General features: G+C 35.1%; 2 pseudogenes; both read right to left on the reverse strand.

The window, feature by feature from the left end:
- Positions 1-8968: 8968 nt before the first annotated feature.
- LOC140954891 (uncharacterized) lies at positions 8969-9973 on the reverse strand (annotated as a pseudogene).
- Positions 9974-10053: 80 nt separating this feature from the next.
- Positions 10054-13538, reverse strand: LOC140954902 (uncharacterized; annotated as a pseudogene).
- Positions 13539-21810: the final 8272 nt, after the last annotated feature.

Here is a 21810-nt window from a genome sequence, read left to right on the forward strand (position 1 = left end):
ATCATTTTGCACTAGAAGTATCAATAACTCCTTAACTAAAGCATGTTTTATAATAACAAGTCTAATACTATAAGATACCTTAATATATGGTAAAAGTTCATCTTAAATGCAGGCCTATCACATAAATCAAAGGATTGATTGATGAATTCAACTACTAAAATTATGAAGATAAAGATAGGGTGAAGCTTAGAAAAGAGATGTTGGTGCAGTCCAAACTGTAACACTGTTCGATAATTGAGTCATATCTTGATTTCTAGATGTCCAAATGATCTCAAATTTTTACACAGATTTGGTAAGATATAGGCCTACAACTTTCATGTGGAGGCCAGGATTTAAAAAGGTCGTTTTCAAGTCCAAATTATAGCAACAATGAAGAAGTTCGAATCTTTCCTGCAGCCCGGACATTGTTCAGTGTTCAGCCTATATCTCGAGTTGTAGAAGTCCAAATGACCTCAATTTTTTTTTTCCTGGAAAGCTAATATAATTTCCTAGAACTTTCATGGTAATGGTGGATCAAGTTCTGATGTTAGCAATGACGTTTTATTCAGACAAGAAGATAAGGATTTTCACCAAGTCAAGATGTGGCCACCCACTTAACAATTATTCATCAAATCAATAATTTCAAATTTTGGCCTATAAAAGGCGTTTTACTAAATCTATTATGTCAAGGTGAAAAGGTTACACTAATGGTGTAAGAATAAGTATAATATAAACTCAACATGGACTTTAATGCTTGATACCAACATGTTTTATATTTATTATTTTGCTCACTCTTAATACCTTACTTGTTAAATGGTTAATCTAGATTTGTGTTGAACAACCCTTGGTATAACAAATGCTTGGCACTTTCATAGCTCAACCATATGGTATAACCTACACCTATTGATTAGTACTTAAAAGTGCATGTTTATCAAGGTTTTATATCATCATTTTGCACTTGAAGTATCAATAACTCCTTAACTAAAGCATGTTTTATAATAACGAGTTTGATACTATAAGATACTTTAATTTATGGTAAATGCTCATCTTAAATGCAGGCCTATCACATAAATAAAAAGATTGATTGATGAGTTTAAGTATTGAAAGTGAAAGGACAAAGAGATGGCCAAACTTAGAAAAGAGATGTCGGTGTAGTCCAAACCGGAACATTGCTCGGTAATTGGATCATATCTGGAGCTCTAGATCTTGGATTTAGGTCCATTTTATATGGATGGAAAGGTAAGACAAAGGCCTACAACTTTCATGGGGAGCCCAAGATTTAAAAAGGCCGTTTTGAAGTCTAAACTAAAGGAACAATGAAGAAGTCCGAAGCTGTCCTGCAGCCCAGACACTATTTAGTGTTCAGCCTATATCTTGAGTTCTAGAAGTCGAAATGACCTCATCTTTTTTTTTGTTGGAAAGCTGAGACAATTTCCTAGAACATTCCTGAGGATTCTGGGCAAATTATGATGTTAGCAATGACGTCTTGTTCAGACAAGAAGATAAGAATTGTCACCAAGTTAAGATGTGGCCACCTACTCATCAATTAATTAACAAATCAATAGTTCCAAATTTTGGCCTATAAAAGGAGGCACTTACCATGTATTGAGGCATCTTGTTATTATTGTTGTTGTTGTTGTTGTTGTTGTTTATAATTTATACAATTAACCTCTCTGTGGTTCGACCCCGGTCTTGCCGGGTTATTTATTACTTCGACACTCCTGCACTTGGGAGAAGACATCAAGCTTTTGGTCGTGTCAAGTTTTTGGCGCCGTTGCCGGGGAGGTAAATTCTTGTATAAATTATAATATTTAATTTATTTTCTCTCTTCACTTTTCATTTTATCTAACTTTTGTTTTTGTTTTCTTTTGTTTTCTTTTTCTTCTCTTTTCTTTTCTTCCTTTTATTCTCTTCTTACACGTGCATGAGAGTTTGGTCACGTACATTAAGTGGTCGACTTTATAGGGTATCCTCATCATTTTCAGAAAATATGGCCGAAAAAGATAATCAATCGCTTCATAATGAGAATAATGAGAATAATCGTATGAGAACACTTAGAGACCACATGAATCCCACAAGAACAAGTGCACCCTCATGCATAGTTTTCCCTCCTGATGCATCTCATTTTAATTTTAAGACAGGCATTATTCAACTTTTACCATCTTTTCATGACTTAGACTTAGAAAATCCATACTTGCATTTAAGGGAATTTGAGGAGGTCTGTAATACATATAATGACTCAAATTGTAGCATGAACACCATTCGATTAAAGCTTTTTCCTTTCTCATTAAAAGATAAAGCTAAAACATGGCTACAAAATTTGAGATCAGGATCCATTCGTGCTTGGGATGAAATGCAACAACAATTTTTAAAGAAGTTTTTTCCGTCTCACATAACAAACTCTTTCAAAAGACAAATCATCACTTTCACTCAAAAACCAGGAGAAACATTTTACCAATGTTGGGATAGGTATCGAGATTTGCTTAATACTTGCCCTCATCGTGGTTTTGAAACATGGAGATTGGTTTCATATTTTTATGAAGGTTTAACACCTAGAGATAGGCAAATGATTGAATTGATGTGCAATGGAACTTTCGAAGATAAAGACCCTAATGAAGCAATGGAGTACCTAGACTTGCTAGCCGAAAATGCTCAAAATTGGGACACCACAGGTACTTATGAGGCACTAAGTAAAACTCAACCTCATACATCTAGTGGAGGTATGCATAACCTTAGGGAAGATCATGACCTCCAAGCCAAGTTTGCATCTTTAGCTAGAAAAGTCGAAGCACTTGAATTGAAAAAGAGTGGTAAATTAAAATCTGTTCAAGAAATTGTGTGTCAAATCTGTGAAACCAAGGAACACTCAATAAATGATTGTCCAACTTTGCCTTCTTTTAAGGAATGCCTCCATGAACAAGCCCATGCTTTAAACAGTTTCCAAAGACCCAACCATAACCCATACTCCCAAACGTATAACCCTGGTTGGAGAAATCACCCAAATTTTAGTTGGAAGAGTGATAGCAACAATGCACAAACTTCACAGCCATCGTTTCAAGCACACCATAATTTCCAAAATTCTCATGGATATGCACCTCCTTATGCTCCACCTCCTAGAAGAAATTTTGAGGAAACATTGCATGCATTCATTGAAAAGCAGGAGACAATCAACACTCAACTTGCTCAAAGCATGACCGATTTTAAAGATGCTCTTGCAAAATTAACATTTGCTCTTAGTTTCCAAGAGAAAGGTAAGTTTCCTTCTCAACCACAACAAAATCCAAAGGGGCAATACAATGCAAATGTGAGTAGTTTTGAAGCCAACACATGGATCAAGTCAAATCAGTCATCACTCTTCGTAGTGGTAAGGTTATTGAAAAACCCATTCTTGAACCTTGTGAGAAAGATGATGAGTCTATCTCTGAGGGTAAGGAAGGGGTTGAACCTGAACATTGCAAAGAAAAGACTGATTCCCCGCCAGCACTTCCATTTCCTCATGCCATGACCAAACAAAGAAAAGTCAATCACAACTCTGAAATCTTTGAAACTTTCAAACAGGTAAGGATCAATATACCTTTGTTGGATGCTATTAAACAGGTTCCTTCCTATGCTAAATTTTTGAAAGATCTGTGCACTATGAAGAGAAAACTGAATGTGAAAAAGAAAGCCTTTTTAGCCGAACAAGTAAGTGTCATTCTTCAGAACAATAATGCTTTGAAATATAAAGACCCTGGTTGTCCTACAATTTCTTGCTTTATTGGAGAACATAAAATTGAAAGAGCCTTACTTGATCTTGGAGCTAGTGTGAATTTACTTCCATATTCAGTTTTTCAAAGTCTCAATCTAGGTGAGTTAAAACCAACTTCTGTAACTCTTTTACTTGTCGATAGATCTGTAAAAGTGCCTAGAGGAATAATTGAAGATGTGTTAGTACAAGTCGATAAATTCATTTATCCTGTGGATTTTATTGTCTTGGATACGCAACCTGTTGAAGCATGTAATTCATTTCCTATTATTTTAGGACGTCCATTTCTTGCAACTTCTAATGCATTGATTAATTGTAGGAATGGACTCATGAAGTTATCTTTTGGAAACATGACATTGGAGATGAATATTTTCAATATTTGCAAGCAACCTGGAGATGATAATGATTTACAAGAAGTAGATCATATTGAAGAATTAGTTCATGATCAACTTGAATCTACTTTGAGTAAAATTGAGTTGGATGAATATGAAGATTTGCAAATGATTTATTCTTAGGAAGAAATCACGGATGAAAAAGGCACCAAAAATATTGATGCTGATCTTTTGTCAAAAGTGACAATAGATTTGACATCTAACATCCCACCAATCGATGATTACTCTCCTGACGAATCCTTACTTTCTCTTAGTTCAATGCCTTGGTTTGCTAAAAATATCAATTTTCTTCCTTTAGGAGATTTGCCAGCTCACTGGAGTACCGAAGACAAAGGAAAGTTTTTGAACGAAGTGAAGAACTTTTATGTGGATGACCCTTATTCAAAAATTGTCCTGATCAAATATTTCAAAGATGCATTCCCGACAATGAGGTAAGTAGTGTCATTAAACTTTGTCATTCTGAGGCATGTGGGAGTCATTTCTGGATTCTATTGGCCCACCATGTTCAAAGACACACATGTGTTCTGCAAAGCTTGTGAAAATTGTCAAAAGTCAGGATTTATTTCAAAACATAAGGAATCTTTAGATAATCTTCTATTGACTTTTGCAACATATCCTGGTGGCAATGTGCATTGTGCATTTCATGACTTATGACCCAATTTTCATAAAGAACATGATCGACTTAGTCTTGGGAATCTGACTAAAAAAGACCCTGTTTGCCAGCTTTTAAGAAAACTGGATGGGAAGCCTATCCCCGACCCATAGAGGGCGTTTAAGTCGTTCTTGGACGTAAAACCAAGGGAAGATGTGAGCCACAATCACAACTACCTGTACATACATGCTTTGTCAAAATAAATAAATAAAGAGAGAGAGTGTGAGACTACAGCTGGCCTACATATAGGTGGTATGATTGCATTTTCACTTTTTCATCTATAAATTCTTCTCTTCCTTCCCTTCATTTCTACTAATCCCATACATTCATCAAATATAGAAGTGTGTAGAAATGGCAGGTTCCTCAAGTCATCACATAAGAAATATTTGTGTTTTCGGTGGATCCAGCCCTGGGAAAGAAAAAGAGTTTTTAGAATCAGCAAATCATCTTGGTCGGGTACTAGCTGAGAAAAAGATTCATTTAGTGTATAGGGGAGGCAGCCTTGGGTTAATGGGAGGTGTGTCAATGGCTGCATTTTTAGGAGGCAACCAAGTTTTGGGGGTTGTCCCCAAAGCTTTAACAAATGGGGACATCATTGGAAAAACAATTGGAGAGGAATTACAGGTCCCAACAATGTCTGATCGACTGAACGCCATGTTTAGCCATGCTGATGCCTTTATTGCCTTACCAGGTGGTCTGGGCACATTGGAAGAGATCTTTCATATTTCATCTTGGGCCCAACTGCACATTCACCATAAACCTATAGGTTTGTTAAATGTTAATGGTTTTTATGATACGTTGTTGTCTTTCCTTGATCAAGCTGTGGAACAAGAATTTCTAACATCTTCGGCACGACAAATCATAATCTCTGCTGCTACTCCTGAACAATTGATTGACCAACTACAATCTTTCATCCCTGTCATTGATCCCTGCATGAGTCGCCTAGATTGGTCAACTAAGAAAAGCCGTAAAAAGCTTAGATTAGATTTGAGCCTTCATCTGTGAAACCTTGTGTCTTGTGGTTTTATTAATAGCATATTATTTTGTTTTGTTACTTCTTATATTTATTTAAGTGTGTTTCAGGTTTATCATTGTTCGCTGTTTCAGGTGATGTCTTCTATACTCTATCTTTCTACCTTAGGACATTGAGGACAATGTCTCGTTTTGGTTAGGGGGAGAGGGTAGTAGTTTTTTTTAAAAAAAACTAACTAACTAACTGTTTTTGTTTTTTTTTAAAAACCATTTGGCAAAACTGTTATTACTAGGATGGCAGAGTAAAGAGGAATTATTCTTGAGACGCATCTTAGTAAAAATTTTCTAATGGTTATTTGCAATATTCATAACAAGGCCTATTAGAGTACTTCTTGAAATATTCAGGTTTACAAATTCTCGCATTGTTATCACTTAATTCTGCTCCTATACTCATTTAACAAGTATTATTAAACCTTCATTTTCACACACACACTTCAACATATGATTGTGGGTTGCACATTGGATTATTACATTATTTATATTCTTTTGTTGAAGGTAACAACTAAGGGAAAGGGATAGTAATATATTTGCAAAAAAAAAAAAATTGATAATATTGATGATAATAAAAACGTAGATAAGTTTGGTTTCGTAGCCTCCCTAACCTAAACAATTAAGCCCGAAGGGGTGTTTTAACACCTAATACCCTAAAGTCAACTGACTTGGGAGCTATTGGCCCAAAGCTTGTTACATGGGTTAAGGAGAAAAGCTTAAGGGAATCAACATTGCACTATCTACGTATCAGTATCTGCAACCCGAGTTGTTAAGCTCGTAGGATGTCTCAACACCTAATGCCCTAAGACCAACTGGTCTGGAGTCATTAGCCTAAAACTCGTTACATGGGTTAAAAATACATTGTGTTTTAAGTTGTATGTGTATATAAATAAAATAAAAAAGAAGAAAAAAAAAGTAATAATAATAATAATCCCAACCCAAGGAAGTTCACCTTAAACATTTTGAACATAAAAAGGCCGTTTTGAAGTCCAAACTGAAGGAACAACGAAGAATTCCGAAGCTGTCCTACAGCCTAGACACTATTTAGTGTTCAAACCCATATTTGAGTTCTAGAAGTCCAAATGACCTCATCTTTTTTTTGTTGGAAAGCTGAGACAATTTCCTAGAACATTCCTGAGGATTCTGGGCAAATTATGACATTAGCAATGACATCTTGTTCAGACAAGAAGATAAGAATTGTCACCAAGTCAAGATGTGGCCACCCACTCATCAATTAATTAACAAATCAATAGTTCCAAATTTTGGCCTATAAAAGGAGGCACTTACCATGTATTGAGGCATCTTGGTTTCCAAATCAAGATCATGTTCTTTCTTTCTCTCTTTGTATTGCTTATGTTTTGCTTTCATTAATATCAAGTTTATGCACTTCATTTCCTTTTCTTTACTTAGTTAACTTCTTTCTCATTTATGTTCTTATCTTGTTCATCTATGTTTCTTTCTTTCATTATGTTTGGCTAAGTTAATTATGTCAAGGTGAAAAGGGTACACTAATGGTGTAAGAATAAGTATAATATAAACTTAACATGGACCTTAATGTTGGATACTAACATGTTTTATATTTGTTATCTTGTTCACTTTTAATACTTTGCTTGTTAAATGGTTAATCTAGATTTATGTTGTATAACACTTGGTACAACAAATACTTGGTACTTTCATAGCCCATACTGTATGGTATAACCGACACCTGAGCTATGAAAAGAACTTGATTTGTTGTTAACATAAGTTATAATCATGAATGCTTGCCAACATTTACAAGTATTAGCTTTATTCGAATAAGATAACTAATGTAATCATGTTAACAATTTATAATCTGATTAGAACCTCCTTTATGTGTGGTTTCCAATTGAGTAATAAGAGTTTATACTATACTTGTTTGAAGTACCATTAGTGGATCATTTAACCTTGGCATTTGTTTTTATCATTGTTTAATCCTTACATTAATCTTCCAACTCAAGTTCTCATTAATTTCTTCCTTCTCTTCTTTACTATTATTATTATTATTATTATTTGTTCATAAACTCAGTATATAGGCTGGAAACCTATGACCCGATCTTTTAGATCATTCTCAGGTGTAACAACGCCACGTACTGAGTATTATTATTATTATTATTATTATTACTATTATTGTTATTGTTGTTGTTGTTGTTGTTGTTGTTGTTGTCTTGTTATTTATAATTTATACAATTAACCTCTCTGTGGTTCGACCCAGTCTTGCCGGGTTTATTTATTACTTCGACACTCCTGCACTTGGGAGAAGACATCAAGCTTTTGGTCGTGTCACATGTGCTATGAAATGAACTTAATTTGTTGTTAACATAAGTTATCACCATGAATACCTGATAATATTTACAAGTATTGATATTACTCGAATAAGATAATTAATGTAATCATGTTAACAATTATAATCTTATTGGAACCTCCTTTGTGTGTGGTTTCCGGTTTGAGTAATAAGAGTTTATACTATACTTATTTGAAGTACCATTAATGGATCCTCTAACCTTGACATTTGTTTTTATTATTGTTTAATCCTTACATCAATCTTAAATCTCAAAGCTCTCTTTATTATTACTATTACTATTTATTAATATCATCATTACTACTACTACTACTACTATTATTGTTATTATTAGTGTTAGTATTAGTATTAGTATTATTATTATTATTATTATTATTATATTATTATTATTATTACCATTGTTGTTGTTGTTGTTATTTATAATTTATATAGTTAACCTCCCTGTGGTTCGACCCCGGTTTTGCTGGGTTATTTATTACTTCGACACTCCTGCACTTGGAAGAAGACATCAAGCTCTTGGTAGTGTCACATATTCATTGACAAAATACCCATTGTAGCACTTAACTTTTCTTTCAGGACCTAGACTTAGTAAAAACAATGAAATAATAGCACTCCTTCCCATTTGATATACGTTGTATATCAAGAGATAATGAGTTTGTGATAGTACTTATATGTGTTTTGAACCACATGGAAAATTGTTCATCTTATAATCAAAAGATTTGGGATTCGGTCAACTGTGAATTATTGGACAGTAAATATTGTCGATGTTGCCTACAAGGTTTTCAAAATTATATGAGTTTATGATATTACAATATATAAATAGTACATTTTTCACAAAGTTTAAGTAATATATATACTTACTAAATAAAAGGTCTCAACTTATCACAGTTAAATAGAACATAATTATATGCTTGTTTGAACTCTATTTCAGACAAATATCTTCCCCTTATGGCATTTTTAGGTGTGGGTCATTTAGGATTGGAGAATATTGACAAGTTCCCACTAAAAGACACTTCACCACCATCATCATACCGTGAAATGCGATTGATTCTCGTTTTTAAATGAGGTTTGAAATAGTACGAGATAAATGATGAGATCTCCTCAACAATATAGGCCTCACATATCGAAGCCTCAACAAACACCTTATTCTTAACCCTTTTTTTTTTAAGATTGAACAAGTACCTTCATGGAATTAAGCAAATATTTTTCAATTAAGAAAAACAATGAAAATACTTTATGAATTACATTGTATTTGTAATATCTAACCTCTCAAATGGATACATCCATCTATATTGGACTGGTCCTTCAACTTTTGCCTCATACGATAAATGTATAGGTAGATACTTCATCGAGTCAGAAAATGATGGAGGGAATATCATCTCAAGTTTGCATATTGTCTCAAGGATATTCATTGCAAGCCGCTTAATGTGATTTGTCTACAACTTGTTGGAGCATATATTTATGAAGAAATGACTAATCGTTGTGAGTGTATCCCATATCCCCTTTGAAAACAAATCACGATAAGTTAATGAAATGAGTGTTTGCATAAAGATGTGGCAGTCATGGCTCTTCATTCCATACAATCTGCATTCCTCTATATTAACTGACCTTAATAGGTTGGAGGCATGCCAATCGGGAAAACACAGACTTATAAGCCATTGGTAGACTAGTAGTTGTGTATTTTTCTATAACACGAAGGTTGCTTTGGGTTTTATGACCTATGACCCTTCAAAAACCAACTCTATATTTTTACAGTTAAAGAACAATGCTATATCCATTAGAGCCTTGATGTTGTCTTTTGTTTTCCCCTTCACATCCATGATAGTGTTGAAAATGTTTTTAAACACGTTCTTTTCTATATGCATGACTTCAAAGTTATAATAGAGGAGATTGGTCTTCCAATAAGGAAGCTCCCAGAAAATACTTCGCTTTACCCAGTTGTGGGTCAAACAAAACCTAAAAAACTTCTTCTTACCAAATTGTCATCGTACTCTAATACAACGTCATGCAATTCTTCACCAGAAAGATGCGGGGGTGCAAAATTTTTTTCAACTCTGCTAACAAAAAAATCATTTCTATTCTTTCTATACTTGTGATTTGTTGGTAAGAAACGACAGTGGCAATAAAACAAAAAGAAGCTTTACCTCTGTTTGTTAGTGTGAATACCTTGTTGTTTTCCATGCAGTATGGACATACTAGTTTTCCATGCATGCTCCAACCAGAAACCATTCCATAAGCTAAAAAATCATTGATAGTCCATATCAAAGTTGCCCTCATAAGAAAATTTTGTTTTCTTGATATATTATAAGTCAAAGCTTCAGAGGACTACAACTGCGTCAATTCATCAATCAATGGTGGAAGACAAACATCTATATTCTAGTCCGAACAGTTTGGACTAGGTATCACCATAGATAAAAACATGAACTCCGGTCTCATACACATCCCCGTTGGCAAGTTGTAAACAGTAAGTATGACTAGCTAATAAGAATAAGGAGCAACAAATTACTTGAATGGGTTGAATCCATTTGTACACAACCCGAGACGCATATTCCTTGATTCAGCTAAAAAGTGAGGATGCACGTTGTTAAAGTGTTTCCATGCTTTGGCGTCAGGAGGATGCACAATCACTCCATCATGTGATTGTTGTCATGTTATGTGCTTAGAAGTCCTTGGTGACATAAATGACCTTTGCAGTCTAAGTGTGATTGGGAAGTATCTAAGTTTTTTATATGCCATGAGAGTCTTTTCCATGCCGATTCTGGGTTTGTAACAGGAATGCCTACATGTCATGCACTCGGTCAGCTCAGGATTTTCAAGGTAGTATAGCATACAGATGTTAGGGCATATGTTAATTTTATGGTATCCTAAAATGAGGGGTTTCATCATGGATTTAGTAGCATATAAGTTATCTTTTAGTTTGTTCTCTTCACGTAAAATTCTTCTTGCTCATTTAATAATTTTATCATAACCGGCCTCACTTAACCTACAATCCAACTTGATGGTGAACACTTGTGCAACGGCTGAAAATTTACTATGATTCGTGCAACCATCCTATAATGGTTCATCAATATCTTTCAACAGATCAAACAACTTGGCCGCGTTTGCATTAGGTTCTTCTTTTATAATTGGACATTGTCTTGCATTACCTTGATCCATTGTTATGATGTCGCAGTCACACAAATTAATTATCCTACCTTAAATAAACAAGATAGTATAAAGCAAGCAAGGGGTCGATCCCACGAGGAAGGTTTAGTTCAGATTTTTATGCTATATGATATGCAACTAGGGGGTTGTAGAGTTAACTATGGTATGTGCTTAGTACTTAAAAATGTATTTTTATCAAGGTTTTATATCATCATTTTTCACTTGAAGTATCAATAACTCCTTAGCTAGAGCATGTTTTATAATAACATATCTATTAATATAAGATACCTTTAATTTATGGTAAATGTTCATCTTAAATGTAGGTCTATCACATTAATCAATGGATTGTTTGACGAGTTTAACTATTAAAATTAAGAAGACAAAGAGAGGGCTAAGCTTAGAAAATAGATGTTGGTTTAGTCTAAACTGGAAAACCATTCGGTTAGTGGATCATAACTGGAGCTGTAGAACTTGGATTTAGGCCTACTCTATATGGATGGAAAGTTAAGACACAGGCCTAAAACTTTCATGGGAGTGCAAGATTCAAAAAGGTCATTTTCAAGTTCAAATTGTAGCAACAAAGGAGAAGTCTGAATTTGTCCTGCAGCCTAGACACTGTTCAGTGTTCAACCTATATCTCAAGTTCTAGAAGTCCAAATACGCCTATTCCTTTTTTGTTAGAAAGCTGAGACAATTTCCTAGAAATTTCATGACATAAATCTGTTCAAATTCTAACGTTAGCAATGACGCTTTGTTCAAACAAGAAAATAAAGATTGTCAGCAAGTCAAGATGTGGTCACCCACTCAACAATTAGTCATACTCTTGGTTCCAAATTTTGGCCTATAAAAGGAGGCATTTTTCATGCATTTAATCATCTTGGTTGTTTAGATCAAGATCATGCTCTTTATTTCTTTCTTTATATTTTTGTAATGTTTAAGTTTTATTTTATGTTATATTTTCCTTAATCTCTTGTTTATGCTTTTCATTTCCTTTACTATACTTATGTTCTTATATTGTTTATTTATGTTTATCTTCTTCATTATATTTAGCTAAGTTCATTATGTCCAGGTGAAAAGGTTTCACTAATGGTGTTAGGATAAATATAATATAAGCTCAATATAGACTTTGTCATAACCCAATTCTGGGTTACTCCAAAAAAAAATCATTTTTCATTTTGAAAATAAAAATAAAAAATAATAATAAAGGCTGGTAACGTGGAGAAAGCAAATCAAGGAATCAAGCTATAATTTTAAAGGAAATTCAAGGCCTAATTGTACTATATTATGCCCAAAAATGAAGAAAAAAAATGCAAATTCAAGGTCAAATTAAACGATTATTGGACGAATTTGCATAAAAATTAAGTCCAAAGACATAATTAAATTTTTAATAGGCCAATTTGATTTAATCATGGGCCAAATTAAAATTTTCATTATGTTTAAGAACTAATTTATGTCCAATTGAAGGATTTAATTAAGTGCAAGGACTTAATTATACTTTAAATGGGTCAAATTAATTTTATTTTGAGCTTAATTGGTGAAAAATTAAGTTTGGGAGCCTAATTTGAACTTAATTGAGAAGATTGGAATTTTAAGAGATCAAATTTAATTTTTACCAAGATAATTGATTGAAATTAAGGGCTTAATCACATTAAATAAAAAAATTTTAGGGCCAATTAGGGTTCAATTGAAAGCAATTGAAAGAGAAAGGACTGAAATGAACTTTGGCCAAAAACATATTTCATCACTGTTCATTTTCTTTTTTTTCTCTGAAAAAACTAGTCCAGTTGACTACTTTGCAGCTACATTTAATGTACCTAATATACACCAAATTTGACAAATCTTATACGAAAATAATCCTCTACACTTTCTCTGTAACCCCATGTGACCCATTCAGGCTAAATTACAATATATTAGCACTGGTGACAGCCTAAAGAGGCCTACCCAGTCAGCTTTTGTCTGCAAAATTGCAACACATGATACCTACTTTGAGCTAGTGGTTGGGATTCTTCCCAACTAAATCAAGGGTTGAATTTTTTTCCCAAATATAGACAAGATTTCCCTCTTCCACTGCCTATAAATAAAGGTGGATTTGATGGCCTAGGGGAGGAGAGAATCGGGTCCAAAGTCAGCCAAAAAACTAGTTTTTCTTTCGGTTTCTGCACATTTCTTCTTTCTTTCTCTCCACCGTGTCCTTCAACCATCACCACCCTCATCACCAGTCTTCCTACCATCATCTCCACCACAGGAAGCCAACGCAACCACCAGTCGACCACCAAGAGCCACCATTGGTTTCTCTCTCCTTGCTGCAACCCCGCCAGCGTGTTTTTCTTCTTCTTCTTTTACTTCCTCTGCCACCGGCCACCATCTCTATCACAGCCTCAGCCACCGTTTCTACCACCAACCGGCCACCATCTCTATCACAACCTCAGCCACCGTTTCTACCACCAACCGGCCACCAAGCAGCCACCGTGATCTTCTTTCTCTTCTCCTTCCAACATTTCTCTCTCCTTTCCAACTTTTCTTCTTCCCACCATGACCTACAACCAGCTCCAACTACTAGCCACCAACTCTTCCACCGTCCTCAGCCAGACCAGTGACAGTAGCCACCACCATGCCAGGTTGTTCGCCCTCTCTCCCCTTCCCCTTCTTCTATTTCTTCTTCTTCTTCCTGCGTGAACAATAGGCGTGAATTATAATTCACGTCCTACTGTTCATGCAAGACATGAATTATATATATTTATATGTGTGTGGGTGTGTATTATAATATTTTAAAAAATCAAAAAATAAAAAATCCCAAAATCATTTTAAAAAAATGTGATTTTCTCGCATATTTTTTCTACTAATTTTGCATAATATCGGGTTGTATATTTACATTGTAAAATACAAATCTGGTATTAAAATACTGGTTTTCTCCAAAATATTTCTAATTTTTTTTAAAAAAATTCAGGGATATATAGATGAAAATCTGTTTGAGAACAAGTATCGAGGAATCGTCCATCTAATAAGAATTCCTATTCAGATTTCAACACTCAAAGCCTTGATGCATTTCTGGGATCCAAGCTACAGATGTTTCACCTTTGGGGATATTGATATGACCCCTACTCTTGAAGAATTACCTAGATCTTGAGTTTCCTGAATGACCCTTACAAAGTGTACTTCAGGCAGAGAATTGAGAGTACAGCCGCAGCGATTGCAAAACTTCTACATTTGGACTAAGTGGATCGATACAGGACATCCAATGAAGGGTTCAAATGGAAAATGATCGAGAATAAATTGAAGATGGAAAAAGAAAAAGGGAAGTTAGGTGAAGAAAGATATCAAATAATTGCATTCGCCATCTTTGGGTTGGTTCTGTTCCCTTCGGAAGCCACTGGAATTATTAGCATTGAAGATGCTAACACTTTCCTTGAATTTGAACAGACAAAGAATAACCATACTTCAGCTATCTTAGTTGAAACTCTCTAAATCATTGCAGGCTGCATGGGAAAGGGGCGATGAGATGTTGTGTTCCTCTCTTATTCATATGGATAGTTAGTCATTTGGAAATGTCAAAAGAAGTCTTCAATAATTTTTGGTGGTTTAACATGAGGCCTTTTTAGTTGGTGCTAACTGAAGAGTGGAGTGATTTGGATGAAAAGGCATGGGTAAAGAAATATCAAGCACTTCCCCAAAGTAATTTTAGATGGAAAGCTCCTTGGGTAAGCGGCGGCTCATCTTATCTCATGAGTTGTGGTGACAAAGCATGGGTTCCATTGATTGGCCTAATTGGTTATATGAGTACAATACGTGCCAAGAACTTGGTGGTTAGTCGAATATACTGGTCTATTTAAAGAAGCTAGCTCTTTAGATATGCTAGATGCCATAAAAAATGACTAGACGCGACCTGTTTTGGTCTATAAGGAAGAGCATCAAAAAGAGATCTTAGTTAGAGCATCTCCAACTAGAGAGGCAAATGAAGAGGCAAATTTAAAAATGTGTCCTTTTAACTTTTGTTTCTTTATTTTACCATTCCAATGCATCATGCAAAAGAGAAGCCAAAATGGCTATTCAATTTGGGAAGAGCTATTTCTACAGGTTTCTGTAGAAATAGCTAAAATGGAATTAACGTTGCCAATAACTATTTTTATAGTCGTTGGTCAATAGAGTTTTTTTTTTCTTTAAAAGCAAGGAAAGAAACTTGTTTTTTTATATAAAAAAAAATCTTGTATTGTGCCTCACTCTTCTCTCAAATTTAGAAAAACAAGAATAAATTATTCTCTGGTTAATTAATAACATCGGTTGTGTTAATTAGCTAAAGTTAAAAGGTATGTTTATTTAAAAGCTTTTTATATTTTCTCTTTAATATCTCTTGATTTTGTAGATCTTTTGTTGTTAATTTGATATTCGTGATGATTTTTATTTCTTTGTTATTTTATGTCAGACAGTAACAGTTCAAAGTCAGACAGTAACAGTTGGAAGTGAAACAATAATAGGTTGAAGTCAGACAGTAACGGTTCAAAGTCAGAGAGTAAAAGTTGGAAGTCAAACAATAACAGTTTAAAGTCAGACAATAACAGTTCAAAGTCAGACTGTAATAGTTCAAAATTGGACAGTAACAGTTCAAAATTTGATAGTAACAGTTGGAAATTGGACAGTAATAGTAGACTTTCACATGAAATATTGACGGCTTTTTTCAAAGTTTGAATTTGAATTTACTTTTAAAAAATTAATTTTTTTAACAGTAACATATAAAACTAAAAAATTAAAAATATTCATATAAATAAATTTTAAGTTTAATTTTAAAATTATATCTTTTAACTTTCATATTATTTCATTAAATTTTATATTATTTTTATAAATTACTCATATTAATTATAATTAATAACATCATAATTATATTATATATAAAATATCTAAATTAGTTATATAATTATATAAAAATGAATTTAACATGAAATATATTAAAATATAAATGGCCTTTTTAAATAGCTTTTTACCATTGGAATGCACATAATAAAAAAAGCTATATTTATACTATTTAAAAAGCCATTTTATTAATTTAGCTCCTCAATTTAGCTTTTTGCATTGGAGATGCTCTTAGCCTTACATACTCAATATGGAGGAGTGGTGGCTCATCTAAGATACTTCAAGAGACAAAGGAGCAAAGAAGAGCCCAAGATAAGCCATATGTGACATTGAAGCTAAAAATAAAAAGGGATAACAACGAGGAAGATATCCAAGAAGAGTTGGATAAGTTGAGGATTGAGCTCAGCAATAGCAAAAATCATCAAAAATTCCTGGAAAACTAACTTTTAAAAGAAGAAGAGATGAAAGCCTCTCTAGATCAGCAATTGAGGGAAAAAGATGAGCAAATTGTTAAGTTATGGAGGAACCAGCACGAAACGAATAAGCAACTAGAAGAGGGAAAGGTCAAGTATGATGAGTTGGTAAATAAACATGTAATGGTGGAGCAAGAATTGGTGACTCTTAAAAGGGCCTCAAAAAGTAGAAAGCCTGATGATAAAGAGACAAAGCTTCTCTGAAGAAAGAAAAGGACTAGTATAAATTAAAATGGGAAGCTGAAAGAGAGAAGAACAGATTAGCTGATCTCACTATTGAAGAAGAAAAAAGCTTAAGAACTTGGTATTAGGTACAGGCTGACGATGAGAGAGAAGTAAGGAGGATAGCTGAGTTAGACATAAAGGAATACCTCAACAAAATAAATGATATGAGAAACCGAGTTCCTGTGATACAAGCCGAGCTTGAGTCTCGAGAGGAAGAGGCAAAGAAGATGCAAGAACAATTTGAAGAATGGCAGTATTATATCGGCAGCCTTGATGTACAGCTAAACACCAAGGTAGCTAAGCTTGATATGGAGAAAGAAGAATTACAAAGGGTCAAAAAACAAATTCAGCAGTTGGAAAAGATGGTTCAAATCTTGTATGAACCATCTGTATAGGCCTAAGCCTACTTTTGAACTTTTGTAATGTGTAAGGAATTCAATCAATCAAAGGACTTGGGTAAAACCTCTTTGACTATATCAGACTTCAGATTCTACCTATATTTTACAAAGAAAGTCATGGATTAGCTCTTTAATCCTTATACATGCATCTTTTTCATTTGCATCCATATTCATACATTCATTCATTATAACACACATGCATACACCAGGTCAAAATATAGGTCCCCAAAGAGTCTACAACACTCGACTTCGAGCAAGGAACGTGGAAGATGAAGAGTGTGCTTATCGTGAAGCTCACTTCCAAGAAGAATTGGATTCTCTAAAGGTTAGTGTGGCTCGCCTCACCAGCTTACTCGAGCAAGCACTAAGGAATACCTCTGGTGAAGGCCCTTCCACTAGACCTACCACTTTCCTAGTAAATCAACTTGAAGAAATAATAGGAGAACAAGCACAGGAGCCCCAGCACAATCCAGCATTTATGCAGTTAACAACACCAGCACCAACACCTGCAATCGCAGATGCATTCGCTAATGAGTCCCACAAAACCAAGCCATTTGATGACATTGATCAAGACAAGATGGTAGCACTAGAGGCTAGGATTAAGGCCATTGAAGGAGTAGACTTATATGACCCAGTACGAGCTGTAGAAATATGTCTGGTCCCTAATGTGGTGGTACCAAAGAAATTTTGAGTTCCTGAATCTATCAAATATACTAGAACCTAGTGCCCTGTTACCCATCTTAAATCCTATTACAATAAAATGGCAGAAGTAGTGCATGATGAGAAGCTACTGATGCACTTCTTCCAAGACAGCTTGAGTGGAGCAGCATTGAGTTGGTACATAAGGTTAGATAATATCAGGATTCATACATTGATGGATCTCATAGATGCTTTCATTAAATAATACAAATATAACACGAATATTGCTCCAGATAGAACCAGTCTATCTAATCTGGAGAAAGGAGACCAAGAGAGTATAAGGGAGTATGCCCAGAGATGGAGAGATTTGGCAGCATAAGTACATCCTCCACTCCTAGAAAAGGAAATGGTTACTTTTTTTGCTAACACGCTAAAAGTGCCATACTAGGAACACGTGATTGGTAGTTTGGCTCAACAATTCACTAATGTCGTCGCAGTAACAGAGCGAATAGAGCAAGGAGTAAAGAGTGGGAGAATCTCTGCACCTATGGAAAAAAAGGGTTTTGGAGTAAAAAAGAGGGAGATTGATCATATCGAAAGTAGCTATAAAAGCAAGAAAGGCCAATTACAAAGATATAGCACTCCACCCCTTTCCATCCCAAATTGCCAACACCAATTTCAACTTCTCAATCCCAACCAGAAAACCTGAACCCCAAAACCACCAAGTAAAAAACCAAGTTAAAAGTTTCCCTAAAAAGAACTACCAAAGAACCCAAGAATAATTGCCCTCATTGTCGTTACCCCTGAATGAAATGTACAAAAAACTACTAAGTATCAGACAAGTAGCCCCTGTACCTTTGGCACCCCTACAACTGCCTTACCATAACTGTTAGAAACATAACACTAAAAAATCTTGAAGGTGTCAATGGATAGGATCTACCAAATGATGGTAGATGCAAGGTACAAAAAGGGTGGCGAGAAGTGTTGTAAACATTATAGCATGGAAGACCATGTGATTAGCCAGTGTGAAGGCTTTCACAAAAAAAGTGATGTAAATGATGAGTCGTGGATTGCTACAAATCGAGAAAGCAATAGGTGAGGAGGTGTCTATGATGGAAGCACCAAATAAAGAGGTATGTCGAGTACAATTCGTTACAGGAAAGCCACCCAAACTGGTCTTATCCAAACTATGGCCAAAAACATATTTCATCACTGTTCATTATCTTCTTTTTTTTCTCTCTGAAAAAGCTGGTCGAGTTGACTACTTTGCAACTATGTACTTAATATCCACCAAATTTGACAAATCTTATACAAAAATGATCCTCTGCACTTTCTCTGCAACCCCATGTGACCTATTCAGGCTAAATGACAATATATTAGCACTGGTAATAGCCTAAAGAGGCTTACTCAGTCAGCTTTTGTTTGCAAAATTGCAACACATGATACCTACTTTGAGTCAGTGGTTGGGATTCTTTCCAACTGAATCAATGGCTGAAATTTTTCCCCAATGTAGACAAGATTTCCCTCTTCCACCGCCTATAAATAGAGGTGGATTTCATGGCCTGGGGGAGATGAAAATCGGGTCCAAAGTCAACCAAAAAACATGTTTTTCTTCTAGTTTCTGCACATTTCTTCTTTCTTTCTCTCTCCACCGTGGCCTTCAGCCACCACCACCCTCATCATCGATCTTCCCACCATTATTTCCACCACAGGAAGCCAACGCAACCAACAACCGACCACCAAGAGACACTGTCAGTTTCTCTCTCCTCGCTGCAGCCCCTTTTGCGTGTTTTTTTTTTCGTTTTCTTTTGCTTCCTCTACCGCCAACTAGCATCTCTGTCACAGCCTCAGCCACTGTTTCTACCACCAAGCAACCACCATGATCTTCTTTCTCTTCTCCTTCCAGCGTTTCTCTCTCCTTTGCAACTTTTCTTCTTCCCATCATGACTTGCAACTAGCTCCAACCGCCGGCCACCAACTCTTCCACCGTTCTCAACCAGACCGATGACAGCAGCCACCACGACGCCAAGTTGTCTGCCCTCTCTCCCTTTCCCCTTCATCTTCTTCTTCTTCCTATGGGAGAAGTAGGCGTGAATTATAATTCACGTCCTACTGTTCATGCAGGACGTGAATTATATATATTTATATGTGTGTGGGTGTGTATTATAATAATTTAAAAAATAAAAAATCCCAACATCATTTTAAAAAAATATGATTTTCTCGAATATTTTTTCTACTAATTTTGCATAATATTGGGTTGTATATTTACATTGTAAAATACAAATCCGGTATTAAAATACTGGTTTTCTCCAAAACATTTCTAAAAAAATTCAAAACATTTTCAAAAAGAAAAAATATATATTTTGTTGCATACGGCCAAACTCTAAAAATTTTCCAAGCATATTTTTCAAAAAAAAAAAATTGCATTTTTTTCATGTTTAAAAAAATCCAAAAATGGATATCGTAAAAATTTGACCAACATGTTAAAAATCTTTTTCCAATTTTTTTTTTTTAGGATCCAGAGGTAGACTTTAATATTTATGGGTTGTAAAATTACACGATAAGTACATCCTCAGGTATTAAAGATACAAGGTGTAAAAATGCGATGCTAAAATTCAGACTTTAAAATGATTAGGATTTAACCCAATAAGATAGAGACTCTCTCATGAAGAGAGATTTGCTTTGAACCTTAAAAGAGACCAACAAATAGAAACCGGAATTAGAAAAAACAATCAAATAACAATACAGGGGAGCCCAAAAAAAAAGAAGCCCGAAACGGCGCCGTTTCATGCACTGTTGCCAAAAAAAAAAAAAAGCCCGAAATGGTGCCGTTTTGAACGGCACCATCATCTTCTTCCCCTGGACACGCAGAGAACAGGGGAGAAGAAGATTTTCTTTTCTCTTCTATTTCGCACCGACTTCCCTCCCCCCGTTGACTTCAAAAAGACGCCGACATAAACCACTTTCCATGTGTTGAAGGGACGGTGAAGGGGCGGCAGCACAGTGGCCGCCCCAGCCATGTCTCCCTCCCCTGTTTTCCTATAAATACAGGGGGGATTGAGAGACAAAAAGGAGAACCGAGAGAGGAGCGAGAACATAAGAGAGAGGGAAGAGAAGAGAAGAGAAAGAAGAGAAAAGAGAGGGGGAAAGCTGAAAGAAAAAGAAAAACAGAGAGAAGTAGAGGAGAACGAAAAATAGAGGAGAGAGAGGGAGAAGAAAAGCAGCACCGCCGGCCACCGCGAACCACCATCGCCGCCACCAACGTTGTTGCCTATCGCCTCTAGTAACTCCGCCAACGACAGAACCCACCGCTGGTCAGCCCTTCTTCTTCTTTCTCCTGCTTCTTCTCTGTTGCCAGCCTCCATTGTTCACGTAGCATGTGAACAGTGGACGACACTGTTCACACGGGCTGGGTTGAGCCCAGCCCATGCATTTGGGCCTGACCTGACCCATTTCAAAGAGAAAAAATTAAAAAATATATTTGTTTCAGCATTTTATAATTTTTCTACATAGTTTTTATGTCATTTTGATTAATATCAAGTAGTATTTTTATGTCGTAAAAGTTCAAATTTGGTATTAAAATACCCGGTTTTGTGTCAAAACTTCTGAAAATACAAAAAAATGTGAAAAAAGAGTAAAAATGTTTTTGTGCATACGGCCAAGTGTCTCAAAGCTAAAAAATTATATTGTATTTTTCATACACCAAAAAAAAAACACAATGTTTTAGCATGCATTTTGGCTTTAATAACCAGTTTATTAAAGTCAAGTGAACATTTGCCAAAATTTAAAAAACAACAAAAAATTTTATTTTGTTTGATTTTAGTATTAGGGATTATGAATTTATATGTAAAACGTATTCCCGATATTAAAAAGATATTTTCTTTTGACGACTTAGAATAGTTAGGTTTTTACTCCATAAGATAAGGATCTCCTTACAGAAAAAGACTTTTCTTAAACCGTAAACAGACCAACAATTAG

Source organism: Populus alba, chromosome 1 (genome assembly GCF_005239225.2).
Source record: "Populus alba chromosome 1, ASM523922v2, whole genome shotgun sequence".
Classification (NCBI taxonomy): Eukaryota; Viridiplantae; Streptophyta; class Magnoliopsida; order Malpighiales; family Salicaceae; genus Populus; species Populus alba.